The 21085-nt window shown below is 56.3% G+C and overlaps 1 protein-coding gene across 4 annotated transcripts in view; it reads right to left on the bottom strand.

Moving 5' to 3' along the window:
- Nucleotides 1-21085, bottom strand: part of PLEKHA6 (pleckstrin homology domain containing A6) — a 135286-nt gene that overhangs the window by 77525 nt on the left and 36676 nt on the right. The window contains exon 1 of one of the 4 annotated variants that reach the window (XM_070397065.1): nucleotides 17694-17744. The exons of 2 other annotated variants lie outside the window; for them this stretch is intronic. The gene's annotated coding sequence lies outside the window, so the exon portion shown is untranslated. Of the gene's footprint in view, nucleotides 1-1090; nucleotides 1220-17693; nucleotides 17745-21085 lie in introns of those variants that run through there. One more of the 4 variants, XM_070397063.1, reaches the window with a different exon arrangement.

Below are 21085 nucleotides of genomic sequence, written 5' to 3'. Positions count from 1 at the left end.
CCAGGAGAGGGCCGAGGCCTCTGCCCCACATATCTAACCACCCAGTTCTCAGAAGATGAGCTGGGTGGGCACAGAATAATCGCCACGCTTAAATCCAGCCGCGGCCCCAGTCCCCTGCCTCAGCGTCCTCTAGCATAGCTTCAGAGCAGCTCCGAAACATTTGCAGCGTGGCCCTCAGCTCGTTATCCAAACTGAGCTTCAAGTCCCAGAAGGGTGCCTGACCGTCGATGGCAGTGGTTCTCAACCTTGGCTGCACATTAGAATCACCTGGGAATCTTCGTAAAACCCTGATTTGTGGGGCTCATCATTAGTAACAAAGAAACAGAATTTCCGGAGGATTTTCTGGAGCTCCAAACTCCTGGCTGTGGTTTGCCCTCTTAAGAAATGGGGAGGGTCATCCCTGGTGTCCAGCTACCCCCTCAGGCCAGATGAGCTCAGGAGTGTGCATGTTTCTGGGGTAGGTGCTCTGAGGAGGAGCAACCAGGTGTTTTCATATACACAGGATGTTAATATTGGAGACAAAAACAGACCCCAAGCTCACTGCCTCTCTTCTTAGTCTCAGAGAGAAAACACCCCCTCCCTTCACTAGTCTATGATCTGTACTGGCCCAAGGACACCCCATGATGCTCAGCCTCCACGGCCCCCATTCTCCAGGGGCTACCCGTTAGGCCTTCACCCCGCACTCCGAGGCTACCCGCCCTTCTATCTGCCATCTCCCTGGGAGATGTGGTCATTAGCAGAGAGCACTATGTAGGTGTCTAATTAAGCAATCAGCAGCAAACGCAGAAACCTGTTCAAGCTACCCCGCAGCATCCACCAGGGATCCTCTTACAGGCAGCTCCCTCCCCCGAGCTTCCTGGAAAGGTCCCCATTGTTTGCCTACAACACAGCAGAGTGTCTGGTTCTGCCCTCCTACTTATCAGCTGGCACTGACTTCCCAGCCTCGCCACCACCCCAGGGGGTGCCATTCACAAGGAGCTCAGTGTGAACGGTGCCCCCAGAATCGTGGGACACGGCAGCCCCAGGGGGGTGGGAAAGTAAAGGTGCCCAGATGGGAGGGACAGGGCATTCTGAGAGGATGTCCCCCTACCTGGCCTCTGTAGGAGTCCCGGAGCCATACCCCGCCGCGCTGGCATTTCGGGGTCAGGGCACGGGTCGCCAGGAGCCCCTGAGAAGGCTGGTGGGAGGTGGCGGCGGTGGCGGTGGACGGCGTGAGTGGCTCAGCACCCCTCCCACCTATGTTTCTGAGTCCTCTCTTGCCTGCACTGTAGCTCACCTGTTCCTGTTTCACCCTTTAAATGGAATGTTCCACTTGCCCTGGAAGCCCAGGGGGAGGAAAATGACCTGTGGAAGGAAAGCCTTCCTTTTCAGAGACTGGCATCTCTGGGATTCCCTCAGGGGCTGCTGCGGACGACGGGTGGGGGAAATGGGACGAGAGCAACCGCAGAGGAGGACCCTCGGGGGACAAGGCCGCCTGGAACTGGTGCCCACTCCCCCACCCTGTGGATGGTCTCAGCAGGAGCCTGGAAGGGAACAGACACCTGCTGCCTCCTGGCTCCTGGCAGATCCCTGGGTATCAGATGGGCACCTCCACAAGCTGGGGTGAGAAACAGTGAGACCCCCCTTAACCTCGTCTCCTGTGCCCCTTTGAATATCTTATCTTTCTTCTCCTGAGCCCTTATCTCTGACTCAGAGACCTTTATCAGCCCCTTCACAATGGAGCAGGAGGGTAGATGCCTGCGTAGATGCCACAAGGTTCTCAAAGACACAGTGTGATGCCAGTAATGGAGGTGGGGCGGCGGGGGGGGGAGCACCTCCGGGACAAACCCAGGCCTTCTCATTCCACAGGGGCTCAAATTACCCCAAACCCACACCCCTGCAGGTGGGCGCCTCTATCAGTGCAGGCCCTCGGTGCCCGCACGTGCCCCGGGCCCTGCCAGCTTGGCCCAGAACCCTAACGCACTCTTGTTCCCCCAGATATGCGGGTTCTCTCTGACAGAAACGGGAGAACCACATCTCTTTCCAGCCACTGGGCCCTGGCCAGCTGTTTTCCAACTCCTAGGAGACAAATTGGACTTTGATTACAGCAGAAACGATTTAGGTTAGACACCAAGAAGCACCTGAAATGAGTGATAGGAGGAGGTTTAGGACTGTGCATTGTGCTTTAGATTTACAGCCAACTTCCCCTCTGTGAGGTGTGGCCCTCGGCCTGTTATTCTCTTGGTCAGACATTTCCAGGACTTGCCCCTCCCCTGCCTGCATCACACAGGCCTCACTCGCTCCCTGTCTCGGTGCCCAAGACCCACCACAGCCCATCCCCATTCATCATTCGGTGTCATAGTCCACTGCTCAGTCTGCACATTTCCTAACCCGGCCGGAGCCGCTCAGTATTTCCGCAGAAGCCTCGGCATCTCTGCTGCGGCCATGCCATCCCACCCACTCCCCCAGAGTGTCCCTCTCTTGTCCTCTCCAGCCACCAGAGCAAGACAACCTTGAAGGTAGCAGGTCTCGCTGTGAAGATATGGGTGTGAGTGGGTCATTTATTCCAGGCATTTCCTGAGCGTCCACCGTGCTAGAGACTGAGACAAGGTGACATCCCCGCCACCAGAGGAGCCCGATCCTGATCCTGGACACCTCAAAACCAAGCCCACCAAACCAGCTCCCTCAGAGGCAGCCCACCGCCGGGAGGTTGAGGGGAGAGGGGGCGCATGGAATGATGGAGTCAGGAGATAATGGGGAGGGAGCAGCGCGGGGACAACAGCTTCTGAGACGGAGGGCGGGCGCTCCAGATCAGGTGACACAGGGGAGAGGTGGGAAAACATTGGCGCTTGCCTAGGTCGGGGTCATGCTGGAGGTGAGAATCGCCTCCATTTTTTGTGTGTTCACACTGTGCACTATTGGGACTGCTCTGTATGTAGGGTCTTGTTTATCCCTCGTCACTACCTGACGCTGGGGGAGGATGTGGGGCCAGGCTGTGGAGGGCACGACGAGGCTCCTGCTCAGGAAATATTGTCCAGTGATCAATGGAGCAGGTGATCTAGGGAGGCCTACTCCCAGCGGGAAGCAGCAGGGACAGCGACAGGCCTGGAACATACGTCCTACGTTCGAAAACTATTCAAAGCAACGCCAGGCCTGAGAAGGGAGCGGAGGCACTGGCTGGTGGGAGCCCGGCTTTCCTGGCAGGATGGAAAGTGGGTGTTCGAGCACGCCCTGTCCCTGCGAGAAACCCAGGGAGGCTGGGAGACAGCTGCCGGGAAGACAGCCGGAGGTCACTCAGAATAGACCACAGGAGGGACCTTCCCAATGGGCCAGCCTAGTATACTCAGCCTCCCAGCACCCCCTGTCCCAAATGCCAGTGTGGGGACTGTGGGGCAGGGTCCCTCCGCATGTGGGGGCTGTGGGGCAGGGTCCCTCTGCATGTGGGGGCTGTGGGGCAGGGTCCCTCTGCAATGTGGGGGCTGTGGGGCAGGGTCCCTCTGCATGTGGGGGCTGTGGGGCAGGGTCCCTCTGCAATGTGGGGGCTGTGGGGCAGGGTCCCTCTGCATGTGGGGGCTGTGGGGCAGGGTCCCTCCGCATGTGGGGGCTGTGGGGCAGGGTCCCTCTGCATGTGGGGGCTGTGGGGCAGGGTCCCTCCGCATGTGGGGGCTGTGGGGCAGGGTCCCTCTGCATGTGGGGGCTGTGGGGCAGGGTCCCTCTGCATGTGGGGGCTGTGGGGCAGGGTCCCTCTGCATGTGGGGGCTGTGGGGCAGGGTCCCTCTTCATGTGGGGGCTGTGGGGCAGGGTCCCTCTGCATGTGGGGGCTGTGGGGCAGGGTCCCTCTGCATGTGGGGGCTGTGGGGCAGGGTCCCTCTGCAATGTGGGGGCTGTGGGGCAGGGTCCCTCCGCATGTGGGGGCTGTGGGGCAGGGTCCCTCCGCATGTGGGGGCTGTGGGGCAGGGTCCCTCTGCATGTGGGGGCTGTGGGGCAGGGTCCCTCTGCAATGTGGGGGCTGTGGGGCAGGGTCCCTCTGCATGTGGGGGCTGTGGGGCAGGGTCCCTCTGCAATGTGGGGGCTGTGGGGCAGGGTCCCTCCGCATGTGGGGGCTGTGGGGCAGGGTCCCTCCGCATGTGGGGGCTGTGGGGCAGGGTCCCTCCGCATGTGGGGGCTGTGGGGCAGGGTCCCTCCGCATGTGGGGGCTGTGGGGCAGGGTCCCTCTGCATGTGGGGGCTGTGGGGCAGGGTCCCTCTTCATGTGGGGGCTGTGGGGCAGGGTCCCTCTGCATGTGGGGGCTGTGGGGCAGGGTCCCTCTTCATGTGGGGGCTGTGGGGCAGGGTCCCTCTGCATGTGGGGGCTGTGGGGCAGGGTCCCTCTTCATGTGGGGGCTGTGGGGTAGGGTCCCTCTGCATGTGGGGGCTGTGGGGCAGGGTCCCTCCGCATGTGGGGGCTGTGGGGTAAGGTCCCTCTGCATGTGGGGGCTGTGGGGTAAGGTCCCTCTGCATGTGGGGGCTATGGGGCAGGGTCCCTCTGCATGTGGGGGCTGTGGGGCAGGGTCCCTATGCACACCCCACCCCGGAGCTGGCAGAGCCTCCTCCACTGGCCTTTCCCCTCCTCCTGCTCCAGAGGTCCAGCACCTCAGCTGACCCATCCCAGAGAGAAGACGGGTCCCTCCCAAAGGCCAGTTTCCCTTTCCACCCCGTGTAGCCATCCAGGCTTGAGTCTAACCTTCATCTGACTGGGTTCTGAATGTATTCCCACTGGAGAAGTCAACAGGGCTATCGAGCTTACGTGGGTAAGGACACTACCAGGCAGACGGAAGCCACAGCACGCACCGCCATCCTCTGGCCTGGCCCTAACATCCAGGTGGAGATGACTCCCCTGTATCTCCCCAGTGGGGACTGGGCTGAGGAACAGAGGAGCCAGGGGTGAACCTCAGATAGGCGAGGCAGCCTCTCTGGACCCACTTCCTCAAACATCTCCAGGGTTAAGGCGGAATCCCACAATTCACCGTGACCTGCAGGTGAAATCACTGGAACTGGGAGCCAGGAGACTAGTCCTGCTCTGCTCTGAGCCTCGGGCACGTCCCTGGCCCTCTCTTCCTTTACCCGCAGATGGGACAGAACCTCTTCCGCTGTTGCCATGATTTTCCCGTCTCCCCACCAGACCCTGAGGGCAGTGACCAGGCCTGATTCACCTGTTTTCCTGGTGTCTGCCTTACAGTGATTCCTCAATAAATGCTTGGTGGGGAGGGCAGAGGGAGGGACAGTGGGAGGGATAAAGAAGGAGGAGAGAGGAGAGGGAGAAATGGAAGGAAAGGGAGGGTGGAGGAGGGATGACAGAGGGAGGAGGAGTGAGCGGGAAGCAGGAGGAGGGAGGGGGAAACCATGGTGACCAGGTACCAAGAGATAATGGTCACCTCCAGCCAATGAACTTGCACCATGGCCCTCTGTTGGGCTAAGTCTAATGGGGACACGTGGACACAGGCTGCCCCCCCCCGCCCCCGCCCAGCCTTGTGAGGGGTGGGCTTTCAGCTGCCAAGAAGGCCAGGCGGTTCCCAGGACTCCAGACTCTGCTGCTCCATCGCCCTCCCTTCTCCCCCGTCCCAGGAAAGTGAGCAGAGCCAGTGCCCCCTCAGGCCCAGTTCTGCCCCAGGGCCCACTCCCCCCACCTCCTCAGTGTCCTCGCCTCAGTGTCCTCGTCCCCCACCCCCTGCTAAATGGAGGCTCATTCTTGTCCTGGATGCTGGGAGTGGATTTGGCAGGATGGGGGCTTGCGGCTGGATACCCCGCCACTGGACTCCTGACTCCAAGGTGGGGTGAACTTCGGGGAGTGCTGCTCAGGTGACACCAGCAGAAACCTGAAGAAAGTTCCTCCTTCTGGATTCACCTCAAACACAAGCTCTGGGTCCCTCCCTGAGGCGCTGAGAGGTGGAGGGGGGCAGCTTCTAGAGGGCGGGGCCTGAGCAGGCTTGGCCGCTGCCTGACTCGGGAAAGCTGGAAACCAAGACTTAACAAGCTGGCTTCTCCCTGGAATTTCCCGGCAGGGGTAGGGGGTGGGGGGTGGGGGGAGATAGGGAGACTGAACCCCTGAGAGGCCCCCACCGCTCCTCCTCCTTTCTGGAAAGTACTAGGGCCCCACCCCTTCCCCACAGGGGCCATGATCACAGTCACTCGTCCCACCCATGCTTGTGAAGACCTACTATCCGCAGGCGTACTGGCCCTGGGCAGTCTCTTGGAACTGGCTCCCTGGATTATGGGGGTGGGATGGGAAGCGGAGAGGGTCTTGGCCTTCTCTTAAAAATCCAGAATAATGCCAGCACACCGCACACCCTGCCCCATCTCTTTTGAAAAACAAATTCTTGAGCCAAATCTGGCCCATGCCAGGCAGTCAGGCACCTGGAAGTGAAGCAGGAAGCAATTCCAGGAGATCTTGTGGCTTCTCCTTTGTGCCAAAGAACTGGGGCGGGGGGGGGGGGGGGGGATCGGGGGAGGGGTCTGGGCTCAGTCACCTGGGCTCTCAGAATGGACAAGGCAGCTATTGCAAGGCAGAGTGTGGGAGAGTGTTAGCCAGAGGCCACAGCTGCCCAGATGACCCCTGAGAGCACCCACAGGACAGTAGAGTCAAGCAACATGGACAGATGGACAGGACCGTCCACCACATAAAGCACCACTCAGTCAAAGCCAGGGCCCCGGGCTCTCATTCTGACCCTACAGCTAACGTGCTGTGTGCCCTCAGGCAGGCCATGGCCTCTCTGATCTGCAGGAAGCTCGACCCACAGGGCCTTAAGGAGGGGGGCAAAGAGGAGCGGCAGTCAACTGTGTCCCATGCCTGCTGAAACCCTTAGAGCAGCGGTTCTCAACCTGTGGGTCGCAACCCCTTTGGGGGTCGAAGGGCCCTTTCACAGGGGTCGCCTAAGACCATCCTGCATATCAGATATTTACATTATGATTCATAACAGTAGCAACATTACAGTTATGAAGTAGCCACGAAAATAATTTTATGGTTGGGGGTCACCACAACATGAGGAACTGTAGTTAAAGGGCCAGAAGGTTGAGAACCACTGCCTTAAAGGGTTAAGTCCATTCTCCTGGGTGAGGCTGCCAGCCTGCTTTCCAGCCTCCTCCCCTGAAAGCCCTGAAGGGTGGGTGGGTTCCCTGTGCTCCAGCCCCTGGTCATGTGATGCATTTCCAGTTCCCATGCCTGGTGCATCTCAACCTCCGGGCACACGGTTCCTTCTGCGGGGCTGTATCCCTTCCACCCTGCCCCCATCCTTTAAGGCTGAGGGCAGACCTGCTCCCACAGCTGCTCCTGACCTCCTCCCAGACCTGAGGTCCTACCTAAGCTCTGCCACCTGCTGTGTGACCTCAGGCCAGTTTCCAACCTCTCTGGACACCACTCTTCTCATCTGTGAAGGCTTTTGTCAGAGCGTTCATTTAAAGATGAAGAAAAAGTGTGTCTGAGGCACTGACAAGAATGCCTACATAGAGGCGTTTTTCCTCTGTTTCCCAGGCACCTGCCCATCTAATCTTATTTTTCTTCATTCTTTGTCTACAAGTCTGTCTCCCCTGCTAGACAGTGAACTTTAAAGGACCATGTCAAATTCCTCTTTCACTCAACAAATATTTAGTAAAAGTCTGCTTTGTGCCAGGCACTGTTAGGTGCCAGGATGCAACGGGGAGAAAGGCAGTCTCGTGGTTTGGTGCCCTTAGTGCTTAGATGGGCACAGAGGGCCCAGCTGCTGCAGAGTCAGGAAAATCAGGCGCCAGGAGCTGCCCGGGGGCTCTGCATCGCAGGCCTTGCCTCCTGCCCTTTCGTGGGAGCTTAAAGGACATTGGGAAGAAGGAACCGAAAACATAACCATGACCTTGCTGCATGCGTTCCTATGTGCTATGTAGGCACTCTTGTCCATACGTCGGACACACTGTTTTTCTTTATCTTTAAATGAACTCTCTGACAAAAGCCTCCATAGATGAGAAGAGTGGTGTCCAGAGAGGCTGGGAAACTTGCCGGAGGTCACACAGCAGGCGGCAGAGCTTAGATAAGCCCTCAGGTCTGACCTCCTCCTGCCCTTAGTCTCATGCTTCCCAATTTAAATGCACTAACAGATGAGGCCTGTGTGCCTAGACTTCTTTTATAAAAGGAGGAAATAATGATCTCTTAGTCTCCAGGCTCTAAACAGTATGACTTTCATTCTAGCGGCCCGGGCAGCCTTCTGGAAATGGTCTGTTCCTTTTCTTTCCCGTTGCAACCGCAGTTCCCAGGCTGGCTCCCCACCCTGCCCGGGAAGCCAATGGCACGGCTCATCCAAGAGCTGCCAGCAGCTGTTGCCACCTTCAGAGTGTCCTCAGTGGCTGCCTGACAGGTGGTCCCAGACCCTGAAGCCTCAACCAATGTCCCTATTACCCAGCCCTATTAACCACTGGGATTCTGCCCGTATGGGGATACAGCAGATAATGGGCACCGCGTGATCTAGTCCCCCACCACCCACAATCACACGCCTCTCACTGCTCCTGCATTTCTCTAGCACAGTAATGGCGAACCTATGACACGCGTGTCAGAGGTGACACGCGAACTCATTTTTTTGGTTGATTTTTCTTTGTTAAATGGCATTTAAATATATAAAATAAATATAAAAAATATAAGTCTTTGTTTTACTATGGTTGCAAATATCAAAAAATGTCTATATGTGACACGGCACCAGAGTTAAGTTAGGGTTTTTCAAAATGCTGACACGCCGAGCTCAAAAGGTTCGCCATTACTGCCCTAGCATATTCCTCTCAAGACCCAGTTGTGACTCCTGCCCATGCGGCCTCTCCGTCTGGGCTTCAAGGGTTCTTCCCCAACACCCCTGACTCCCCTCACTCTTTGCTCCTGTGAACCCCCGCTCCCAACTCCAGCTGACTGGCCTGGGGTTTTGTGGATGCCCTTCCTGTCCCATGAGTGTTGTTTCGCTAATGCAAGTTCTATTCCTTCTTCCATCCTAAATGATCTCTTCCCGGAAGCCAGCCCTCATAGACCTGCCCACCCTGATCTTGCCTTTGTTTTGCGTTTCCTCGGAACATCAGATCCTCCCTGCATTTCCACTGGCTGGAGCCATTTGTTACATTCGTTCATTTGACAACCATGTACTAAGGATCTACAACCATATGCCAGGCATTCACTGTGTCTGCTGTGTGACAAGCTGGACTAGGCCCTGGACATTCAGTGCCCTCCAGAGGCTGCGCTCCTGTTAATGACCTTCAGGCCCTTTCCTGGGGGGCCCGCCTCCGCACTCAGATGGGGGGCTCTGGGGACTGTCCCCTCTTTGTTCCATCCCAGCCTCTGACGTTTACAAAGGACCTTTACCTGAGCAAGGTGCTTGCACATCCATTATCGCATTGCAGCTGCACAACACCCTTACTAGGTAGAATGGAAGGGGCTATGATTCCATTTGAAAGATGGAACGACTGAGGCCCAGAAAGATGAAGTGACTCCAGCAGGTTACCAGCCAGGTCCCCCGGCTCCCAAGGCGAGTGGCCTTTGCACCACACAGACCGGGACCTTAGAGAGCTAGATGGGAACAGGTGATGATCCACTTCCCAACCCCTGTCATTGCCAGTGGACATCGAGGAAGGAGGGAGACTGAAGCAAAAACAGAGGGTGTTAGAAAATGCTGTGCAACCGGGAAGTTTACACACGTTTGTCCTGTACTCCTGGCACGCAATGGGCACTCAGTACATATTTGCCAAATGAGTGAACACCTTACTAGAGAGGCACATGGCAGAGGGCATGAGCGAGTGAATAATAACAGCGGTTTGAGCACACACTCTGTGTCAGGCATATTCCAAACGCAACTCACTTCACCTTCACAACGTCCCCACCACGTCCAAGGTGGCTGTTTTCATCTCCCTGTTACAGACGAGACAAAATGAGGTCCAGCACCCAAAGTGGCACCCGGAGACTGACCCCAGAGCTGTGCTCTTGGCCGAGTTAGCCAAGTCCAGGCCAGATGCTCCGGCCATCCAGGTACCGCGCCGTCCTCATTACCAGCGTGCTGAGTGAGTGTTCTGGTGAGTGCTGAGTGAGGCCTGCAGCCACCCTTCTGCCCTGGGCCCCGCGGTTCCGCATGAGCCTGCATGAGTCACGGAGGTAATGAGGTGAAATAAAAACCCAGCCTGGGGATTTGGGGGGGGGGGGGGGCGAGGAGGGTGTGTTCAGCTGCACAAGGACTTCATGAGTCCTCTGCACTGTCCACACCCCAGAGTCCTGCTGCTCCCGGGGGCCTGCCCCCCAAAGAGTGGCTCTTCTCTCTGAGATATATGTGTGTGTGTGTGTATATATATATATATATATATATATATATATATTATTGATCTCAGAGAGGGAGAGAGAGATAGAAACATCAATGATGAGAGAGAATCATTGACTGGCTGCGCGCTGCATCCCCCACACTGGGATGGAGCCCACAACCCGGGCATGTGCCCTGACCGGGAATCAAACCATGACCTCCTGCTTCATAGGTCGATGCTCAACCACTGAGCCACGCCCACCAGGTATTCTCTCTGACTTGCTTGCCAACAGGCCTGGTACAAGTAAAGGATTGGGAGACATTTTCTAGCATCTCAACCACGCCTGGAGGAGAGGACAGGGCTAAGGAGGGCAGAGTTGTGTGTGTCATTGGGAAAAGATTTATATGTAGGATACACGGGTCCTTGGAGAATAACCCCTTTTGGGATGGGATGGGATGGGAAGATGGGGCTAGGCCAATGGTCGGCAAACTGCGGCTCGCGAGCCACATGCGGCTCTTTGGCCCCTTGAGTGTGGCTCTTCCACAAAATACCACGCGCGGGGTACAGTGCGATTGAAACTTCATGGCCCATGTGCAGAAGTCGGTATTTTGTGGAAGAGCCACACTCAAGGGGCCAAAGAGCAGCATGTGGCTCGCGAGCCGCAGTTTGCCGACCACTGGGCTAGGCAACTCCAGCTCTGGTAACTTTTTGGTCCCTGTCAGAAAGGGGGATGACACTTAGGAACGTCTCAGTACCAACAAGACAGGGCAGGGGCTCTGACGTCAGGTTTCTCTGACGAAATCTTCACGGGCGGGCTGGGATTCAGAAGAGGGCAGGTGGAGCAGGAGAGGCCGTCCCGGAAACACCAGAGCTAAAGCTTGTGTGCCTCATAGTGCTGACTTCCCAGTGGGTTCTGATCTCAGTGCTTCTCTGTGACTTTGGGCCAGTAGCTTGGAACCCTTCCACAGACTTCAACTTCCCGTTTATCACAAGGGGATCCCAGTACGCGTCTTTACCCCTTGAGATAGGGACTGCGTTAGGGTGAGGGAGATCGGGCCCCATGCTTGGAGTTCTTTAGAGAAGAGGAGACAGAAATGCAAGACCTGGTGGGAGCTCCCGGCTGCAGACAGGCAGGAGCCACCTCCAGGCTACGCTTCAGCAGCCCCGACAGACCAACCGCAGGCAGAGGGGAGGGGACAGGCTGTTTGCTTATCTGAGAGCGCCTGGGAGATAGGGACAGCATGCCTCCTGCGCCTGGGGTATGTGGCCTCTGGGTGCAGATCTCCGGGGTCAGCCCACGGAAGCTGAATGGCAGGAGGAAAGCTTCCCCGAGATTTGAGCAACACAGACAAAGGCAAACTGAGCTGGAGGGAGATGGGCAGAGAGAACAACCAGCGTGGCAGGGGGGCCAACTACCCCAGTTTGCCCAGCACTGAGGGCGTCTCAGAAGGCAGGACTTTGGGTACTTAAAATGGAGAAAGTCCCAGGCCAACCAGGACAAATTGGTCACCCTACCCAAGGGCTCACACGTGAAATAGGCCTCCAGTGCCAAAGGACCGGGCACCACGTGAAATCTTCATGCCCAGACAGACTGGCGCTCAGGTGTCTCGACCCTGTGCCCACGTTACTGTGGGCACATCCCAGCCTCACCGGGCCTCCGTTCCTCCAGGAGATCTGGGTAAGTCTACCTTCCCGGCCGGAGGACAAAATACTCTTAGAAACTAACAGGTTTCTTGGGACCCTGAGCCTGAGAAAGGACTTTCTTGGAGTCGCCTATGAGCAAGCCCAGGGGGAAGCCACAAAGCAGGACTGGTGTCCTGGCTGTCCCAGAGGTCCCTTAGTTCTGCAAAGATCTCAGTGGCCGGGGCAAGTACAGGGTGAAGGATGGGCAGGGGGAGAAGCAAGAACAGCCATTCTCCAGGCCCCTGATGCCAAGCTGAGTTGCTGTTAACTTACAGGCTGGACAGAGCAAGCGGCAGTGCCCTGCTCCTCACCCTGCCCAGCCCCTCCCGAACTGTCCAGCTCAGTGAGCTGAGCTCCCTGGCTCGACTCCACCTCATCCCCCGCCCCCGACCCCCAGGCTGCGTTGTGGGGCAGGCTGGGCATCGACGTGTCTGGTCCCGCTGCAGCCGACTTTCTCTGCTGCCCACGGCAGCTCCAGTTCCATGCCCCTCCTGCCAGCTGAAACCAAGCCCAGGCTCAAACTGGGCCCCGAGTTCATGAAGACCAGAGGACAGGAGTGGATACTGGGCTCCTCCTCCCCTCAAAGGCAGTCTGTCTTAATCTAGGGCCAGGGCCAGGAACAGGGCCAGGGCCAAGCCACTGAGAAGTCAGGGTGGAGAAAGCTCCTCCCTTCTGCCTTGGCCAACTTACTGTCATTTCTTCATTCACCCAATGTGTGACCAGTGCCCACTATGCGCAACGCACGAGAAAGAAACGGAGGTGACGGAGACTCACTCGGAACCTGAGCGGGGTGGGGACAGGGTGCAGAGAGCTGAAATCTACAGATCCTTCCCAACGCTCACCCTAGGGAGTCCATGTCTGGCTGCTCCACTCTGTCCCCATGCACCCACACAAGTGAGCACGTGCAGAGTCGGGAGATAAAAGGAAAGAGGAGAAGCCAAAACCCCAGCTAACTCACAAAGCAGAGCTCTGAGGAAGAGATAATCAAGCATTGCCTCAACTTAGACCCTGTTTCTAACGTGCAGCTGATACAGCGGAGCCCTGTGGCCCACCCCTAAGGTTCAAGCTAGAGATGGGAAAGGGTCTAAGGAGATGTGTAGTCAAATTTCTTTACCTTCTCCTTGACCGGTTCATTCATTCATTCATCCGGGTCACACTTCATGCGAGCCGTCTGAGTGCCAGCACAGAGCTAGGCACTGGGATTCAGGGCAGCTCGACCCGACCCACTCAGCGTCTCCTGTCTCCATCATCCCGACTCTGGCTATGATTCCAATGGATCAGAGCCATGTGCCCTTGAACTTGGCTCCCTGCTCAAACCCCAGGGCCCTGCACTTGGGCTGGGAACAGGCCAGGCAGAAGCCCACTTTGCACAGCAGCCTCTGTCGGATGAAATTAAGGGCAAAGGAGCTACTTGGGTTTCTGCCTCCCCCCAGTCTCTCCCCTCCTCCTGCCTCCTCTGCGGGGATGGAAACTCCGCCACTCTCAGCTCACATGCTCAGCTCACAAGGCTGAGCTCCCAGGAAAAGAAGTAGCTCAAGGATGTGACAGGCAGGAGCCCAGTGAAACAGAAATACAGCATTTCATGTTGTTCCTTATGTACCAGTATCTTTCCCCCCCAATATCCTTTTTCTGATGGGCAAGAAAGCAGTGCCCCTGCTTCTGTCTGCCAGCCCTCTGACTTCTCCCCACCTGAGACTGAGACCTGGCTTCCTGTTTATCCTCAGCTCCATTCCTTCGCGTATCTCTCTGAAGGCCTGCAAATGCTGTCTGGTCTGTATTGCCCAGCACAGGAGGAGTTACAGGAAACAGCCAGTGATAAGGAGCTAATACAGAGCAAACGAGTTTGGTGCCTACCAGTCTCTCCCTCTCTCTCCAGGCCCCTTCCCAGGAGCCCTCCCCGGGCTGGAGTCTCGGCCTAAGTGGGCCAGAGCCCTGTGGCTGATTGGCATGTCCTCTGCCCAGGCAGGTTGCTGTGTCTAATTGTCTAACTGCAGATTTCCGTCGCTGAGCTGCATGGGAAGATGGGCAGCAGCTGTGCCAGGCCCCAAGGGACCACAGGCTGCCGGGGAGGCGGCTTGATCACCTGGCTCTCTAGACCCGAGGCCTCAGGGGGCCTTCTCAAGGGCAAGAGACAGGCCAGGCCTCCAAAAGGGAAAAATACAAGAGCAAGTCCAAGCCAAACCCCACGTCCTCCCCATCCCTCCCCTCTGCTCCCATTCCTAAGGACAGGACAAAGCAGGCATCAGAGAACCAGGTGGCCAGGTTTCCTTTCTCACTGTAGGCACATCTGACTCTCTGTGTTTCAGAGGGCAAGTTCCCTGACTTCTCCGGACACAACCTCATAGTCCTTAGACTCTGGGCTGGAGCCCTGGCCACTTGGAGATGACCCTGGCTGGGGTGAGAAGGGAGGAGACTGCTATTAAGTGCTGCTTGGACCTCCTTCATGATGGATTCTGGAACAAGGAGCATACAATTCTACATCTAAGACATACGGTCAAATTTCAATCGTCTGCCGCTACCCTGTCCTTATGTAGCGTGTGAGGATTCTCAAAGATAGATACTGCGTCGAGCAGAATAGCTATCATTTAATGAGCACCTACTATGTGCCAGGGACTGTTTACAAGATCTAAGTTAATATTCATAACAACCCTGTAAGGTCCATGGAGACACGTGCAGAGGGAAGCTAGTTAACTTGCTCAAGGCCAGGCAACTCCGAAGCGGTGGGTCAGAAACCACACGCAAGCAAGCTGACCCCAGTGCTCCCCTCTCAACCTCTCGTGCGCACGCACACGCGCTCTGCAAACTACAGACTAGCGTACAAATAGGAAGTTACTATTAGGTAGTTGATAATAGTAGGAGCCAGGGGTGAGCACAGGGTACAGTCAGGGAAGATCTGTGTCCGAGCACTAATCTGATTAAATATTGCTGAACTGTATTTCAGAGCTAAATGGAAAAATTATCTGCAGTGCCTCGGGCTCCGGCTCCCTCCATCAACACAAAGACTTGAAATTTGACTAAATGCAGATTCAAAGGACTTGATCCAGGGCCCCCAACCTGGCATTTATGGGGTGCCTGCCTTACTAACCCACACAGCGGCCAGGACGGTGGGAGTGCGCCACCCATTGCCATGTGGTCTCAGCCTCCTCAGCAGCACCTCCCAGAGAAGGAGGCCTTTCTCCAAAGTAAGAGATCACTTACTATGGGATGAAAGAGGTAACATCTAATTAGAGAAAGTCATTAATAGGCAATTAGCCTGTAATGAGTTAACGGATCTAGGCAATGATCACCAGGGCTGCCCGGGTCACAAAAGGAGAGACAGCCAGACACTGCGTGTCTCCCGATAGATGCCGACACCACAACCCCCCAAATAAATAAATTAAAGGAACCTGAATGTGATTAAGCCTTCCATCTAGCCACACATGCAGGGACAGTGGAACATGTTGAATGATATAATGAGGATGCAATCAGCCAGATCCAGAAGGTTAAACACTCTACAGAACAAATGAGCCAGTTTTTCCAGCAAAACATTGTAAGATAGAAAAAAAGGAGAGAAAGAATATAGATGGGTGAGCGACGACCCGTGAATCAAGAGGTCACGGTTCGATTCCCAGTCAGGGCACAGTCCCAGATTGCAGGCTCGATCCCAAGTAGGGGGCATGCAGGAACAATGATTCTCTCTCATCATTGATGTTTCTATCTCTCTCTTCCTCTCCCCTCTTCTCTGAAATCAGTAAAACTATGTATATTTTTTTAAATCATTGATTTTAAAAACATACATATTTATTTTTAAAATATCTATCTCTATCTCTCCCTCTCCCTCTTTCTGAAATCAATAAAAAACTATTTTTTTAAAGAGTGACTTAAGAACTATAACAACCAGTCACCATATAGAGATTTATTTGGATGCAAATTAAAAAGAAAACTAGGAGAAAACATAATAATCAGAGAAATATGAAAATTAACTATTTGATTATAGTAAGAAATTACTAATTTTGTTTAGGCGTGATAATGGCTTTTTTAAGTCCCTCTCTCTAGGGATGAAATGATATGCTGCCCAGGATTCGCTTCCTAATGATCAGAAGGTAGAAAGGACTGGGAGTAAACCTAAAGCAAGGTTGGCCATGAGATGACTTCAAAACTCTTGAAGCTTAGACACATGGGGACTGTTACATTGTTCTGTCTACTTTTATGTGTGTTTGTAACGCTCTATGATAAAAAGTTTTAAAATAGCGATCACACCCCCCTTCCCCCCCCATCATCACTGTGGTGCCGTAAGCACCCCGCAGTAAGCTCCTCTGTGCTGCCCAGGCACTGGCTCTGACCTCCGCGGCTCCCACGCTGGAAACATGTCGGGAGAGGCCCCAGGCTGCTTCCTTTCCCAGCAGCTCCCCTGCCACAAGTAACCCTCACTTTCCACAGCTACACCCCCCTGAGGCCTCAGACAGAGGCAGGGCCAGTGCAACATTAGAGAAAGCAACCCTCCCCCGGCCCCACCACAGGCCAGTAGTGGAGACACACTTAGCCCTCCCAGGCGAAATGCCACACCCTCCTCCCCAGACCATCCTGGCTCACAGCGTTCCCAGCCCCACATTGAACCAAGCCTCTCACTGTGCCAGGATCGCCAGGATCGTGAAAGGAAATGGTGTCCCCGCAAGGCAGTGCCTGCAGAGGCCAGACAAGTGCCTGCTGCCTTGCTGCCTCCACTGGCGCCCGAGCGGGAACGGGGATGAGGAGAGAAGGAAGCAGTTGTGGGAAGGACAGGCCATAGAAGACCCAAACACCTAAGGCGGCGCTCCAGCCCAGCCCAGCCCAGCCCTGCCCGCCACCACCCCCCCCCACCCCCCCCCACCCCCCCCACCCCCAGCCCAAGCTGTCGCCAGCCCCACCTTGGGCAAACAGCTGACACCTCCCATGCTGGTCCTCCCCACAGCACTTCCTGGTGCTGCTGATCACGGAGCTCATGGGAGAGGAGAGCACACCGAGGGGGAAAGGGATGGAGACTTCAGAGGGAAAGGGAGAGGATACGGGGTGTCTGGGGGAGCCCTGGGAGGGAGGGAATAGTGGGGCCGGCCCTGGCACATTCCAGAGCTGAGGATATAACTGAGGAAAGGAAAGAGGAGAGGAGAGGAGAGGAGAGGAGAGGGGAGGGGAGGGGAGGGGAGGGGAGGGGAGGGGAGGGGAGGGGAGGGGAGGAGAGGAGAGGAGAGGGGAAAAGAAGCAACAGCAAGGCGTGAGGATAACTAGATGGAGCTGGAGAGTCAGAGGCCCCAGGAACACAGAACCTAACTGACTGCCCACCCCACTCCGCAGCCCGCCCCTTCCCAACACAATTTCCCCCCAAGAGGGTTCCCCGCCCTTCCAGGCCCCAGAGGGGTGTCTGGGCACCAGCTGGCAGACACCTCATGGCCCAGCTGGTGCCTGTCCTACCTCCTGGCAGCTGCTCCTGGACGAGACCAGTGGCTAACCCACCTGCCTCCTGAGGGCTGAGGGCTGAAGCCGGAAGGGCGGCTCCACCTCCAACCAAGTGGCCAACCCAGGGAGCCAGGGGAGCCTGCCCAGACCCCGCCCTTTGGGGCACAAGGCTGACGGGGACACAGTTAACTCAGCATTCACACAAGGTGCCTGTTCCATATTCATGACCACGCTGGGCTCACAAGGTGACCGCCTCCCACCTCCTCACACTCGCTGACCTTCAGGGACCCCAGGGCCCCAGGGTACCTGGGAGTCCACCCACGCCCGAGCCGGCCAGGCTGGCATGGTCCTCACCCGCAGGCATCGAGGAAGTGAGCCAAGTCCCTCGCTGACAGTCGAGGAAGCTCGTGACTAATCCCAGGGCTGTCCCACCTCTGAGACTCAAGTCCTGGCTCTGCCCCTGGCCGTGTGACTAGGGCAGCGCTGACCGCCTCCCAGGCTCCGTTATACAGTCCGGGTCCTCCCTCGGCTGCACCTGCAGAGCCGGGAGCACGCCCCGCAGGAACCACGCTCCGGGCTCCCAGAGGAGCGACGCTCTATAAAGGCGAGGTTTCGTTACCATAAACCAGAGGCCCTGCCACACCTCTCAGGAGGAGGCAGGTTTCTGTCAGGCTCCGCGAGGCCATCTGAATAAGGAGAAGGCAGAGGACAAGCCAGGCCAGAGAACACCCAGGCCCCCAGGCCCCGGGCACCCTGCCCAGGAGCTCCATCAGGGGGAAATGAAAAACGCTGCAAGAAAGAGTAAGGGAGGGGGAGGCAGGAGGGTGGGGCGGGGAGGCAGGATCTGGCCCTGGGATTGCTATTTGTGGGGTTGATGGGGTTTCTCTTACCATCCGGGCTTGGCTCAAAGTGGGGGCGCTAGGAGGAGCAGGCAAGTCACCGCCAAAGGCTCCTTCTCGTCACTGCCCACCCTGGAGGAAATGTGGCTGCAGGAACTTCCACAAGGAATCAGGGCTGAAACCTAGGACGGCAAGAGTTGCCTGCCTCTCCTCAGAATATAGTATTCATACCACCCTGGGCATTGCACAGCTGTTTGCACGCGTTGACTATTTTCACTATAGCCTCACAAATCCATGGCAGGGAGCTCATGTCAGAGTCTAGTTGGGGCTGATTAGCAGTTGGGGCTCGGAGCGGGTGACCAGAGGTTATACATCTTCGGGAACTGGCTCTCACCCCTTGCTTGGCGAGTAACACGAATGCTCAGGCCTGCGCTGCTGTCTGGGAGGAAGCTCCTTGGTCCTGCTCTCCAGCGCTCTGTGAGCCACCCTGCCCGGCTACCAGGACCAGGAGGAGTGAGCCACCCACTGCCAGACCAGGCAAACACAGGGGGTTTGGGGGGCTAAAGGCAGGCTGTTCTATGGCAGGCTCCGGGTTTCACTAGCATACATTCCCTGAAAACTAAGAAATGTCGCCATGACCGGTTTGGCTCAGTGGATGGAGCGTCGGCCTGCGGACTGAAGGGTCCCGGGTTTGATTCCAGTCAAGGGCATATACCTTGGTTTCGGGCACATCCACAGTGCGGGGGGGGCAGCTGATCGATGTTTCTCTCTCATCAATGTTTCTAACTCTCTGTCCCTCTCCCTTCCTCTCTGTAAAAAGTCAATAAAATATATTTTTAAAAATTATTAAAAATAAAAAAAACTAAGAAATGTCCACTCAGCTTGCTTCTGCTAGACAACGACATCTTAAACAGCCCGTTTAAAGTAAAAGGTCCCTCTGCGGAGGCCCGGCCTTGGGCCGCTGATCCCAGGTCTGGAACACAAAAGGCCAAGAGTAATGCCACTGCTGACAGTGGTGGGGTGGGGCAGGAAGAGAATTCTGGTCTCCAGAACCTTCCCTGGAGGCAGACCTGGGGTGGGGTGAAGCGGGGAGTGTGGACTAGATGTGCTTTAGCCCTGGAAGCTCCATGAGGCACGGTGCTGCACAGGGAACAAGACAGATGTCATACAAGCCCGCCTCGGAGGGAGGAGCCACGTCAGGCCATCAGACAGGTGACTGGAGCGCAGAGCCACCTTTCCTCCCTTCCGCTGAAGTCTGACATTTCCCTGCTAAGACCCCGAGCAGCCAAACAACTTCTCTGATACGATCACCGTGGGAGGAGGGCTCCGGGCTCGGGGCCTGCCATTCTGCACTTGGTGAGACCGCCCGTCTAGGGAACAGACAGAAACACTTTCCTACTGGACGTTTCCTTCCCCGTGGCCTCCCAAGGGTTAACCTACAGACAATACCCCTGACCCCCATCCCCAGCCGGGCCAGAAAAGCAGGATGGATGGGACAGTCGGTGTGGAGGTGTTTAGCTTGGCCTCAGCCCAGCGCTACAGACGACTCCACTCAATGTATAGACACCCAGGCTGGGCCCCTTGGACCAGGTCCCTCCCTCCTTCCCCACCAGGGAAAGGCCGTAGAGAAGGCCCCTCTGGGGAGCGGGAGGCTGCTTTTCAGGACTGGAGAACAGTCTGAAGGAGGCTCCCTCTCAAATGCATCTTGGAAAGGGCAGTAGCAGCTGCCCCTTCCCCTGCTCTCTGCCAGAGCAACCGAATTACGGCAACAAGACATTCAGCAGCACCAGGCAGCCCGGCTCCAGCGATGGCCATGCAGGGGCAGCAGTGACCTTGGGAGAAAGCTGACGGACAGGGCATCGTGTCATCCCCCCGCCCCTTCTCTGTCTGGGCAGTCAAGGCTGAGCCCCCAGGGGAACATGGAAGGGCCAGCTGTTCTGCACATGTAACGGGGAAGATGGTACATATGTGACATGGGCAGATCTGTACCCTCTTTTTAATCCCCCCAGCCCAGCCACTGTCCTACCACATCCCCTGTCACTTTGCCTCAACTTTGATAGCCAGCCAATAATTCTGCCAGGTTTTCTTTAAAGAGGTGCCTCTAGCCTGGATGGCATGGCTCAGGGGTTGAGTGTCAACCTATGAACCTGGAGGTCCCGGTTTAATTCCTGGTCAGGGCATATGCCTGGATTGTGGGCTCGATCCCCAGGGTGGGGCATGCAGGAGGCAGCTGACCAATGATTCTCTCATCACTGATGTTTCTATCTCTCTCTCCCTCTCCCTTCCTCTCTGAAATCAATAAAAATATTTTAAAAGAGGTGCCTATAAGCTGATTCAGGGCAAAAGCCCCTGCATATGGGAGAGGCCCAACATAAACCTCTCTGGAGTCAGGAGGAGATGTGTAAGGGGTATTGCACCCCTTAGATCTGACCCTCCTATGCCCTGGCCCTAACCCTCCTGCCTCCAGTCACACACTTAACTTTATCCTAAGACTTTACCCTAAGACTTGGATTCCCAGCCTCACCCCTGAGCCCCTGAAATAGCTCTCAGTGTCGCCAGAAGCCCCCATTGCCAAACGACTCTTCCCTGTCGGTAATGTACCCTGTCGTCTTCAGGCTACAGGTCACACAGGGGCCAGCAGCCTGCCTGAACTTCACCCCCAGGCCCACTGCCCTGGAGCTGAGAGGATGCCTCTGAATGTGGTCTCCCTGCTCTCTGCAAAGACAACTGCGTCATGCCCTGCTCACAGACCATCAGTGTCTCCACTGCCTACCGCACAGAGGCTACATTTCTTAGGTCAAAATGCAAACCCTTCCATAATCTAGCCTCAATTTATCTATCCAATATGACCTCCTACCACCCTACAACTAAACCAGCGGTTCTCAACCTGTGGGTCGCGACCCCTTT

This window comes from Myotis yumanensis, unplaced genomic scaffold (genome assembly GCF_028538775.1).
Source record: "Myotis yumanensis isolate MYYU_CA2020_CCGP unplaced genomic scaffold, mMyoYum1.0.hap1 SCAF_17, whole genome shotgun sequence".
In the NCBI taxonomy this organism is placed as follows: Eukaryota; Metazoa; Chordata; class Mammalia; order Chiroptera; family Vespertilionidae; genus Myotis; species Myotis yumanensis.
Note: the sequence above shows the minus strand (reverse complement) of the source record. Positions and strands in the feature narration are given on the sequence as shown.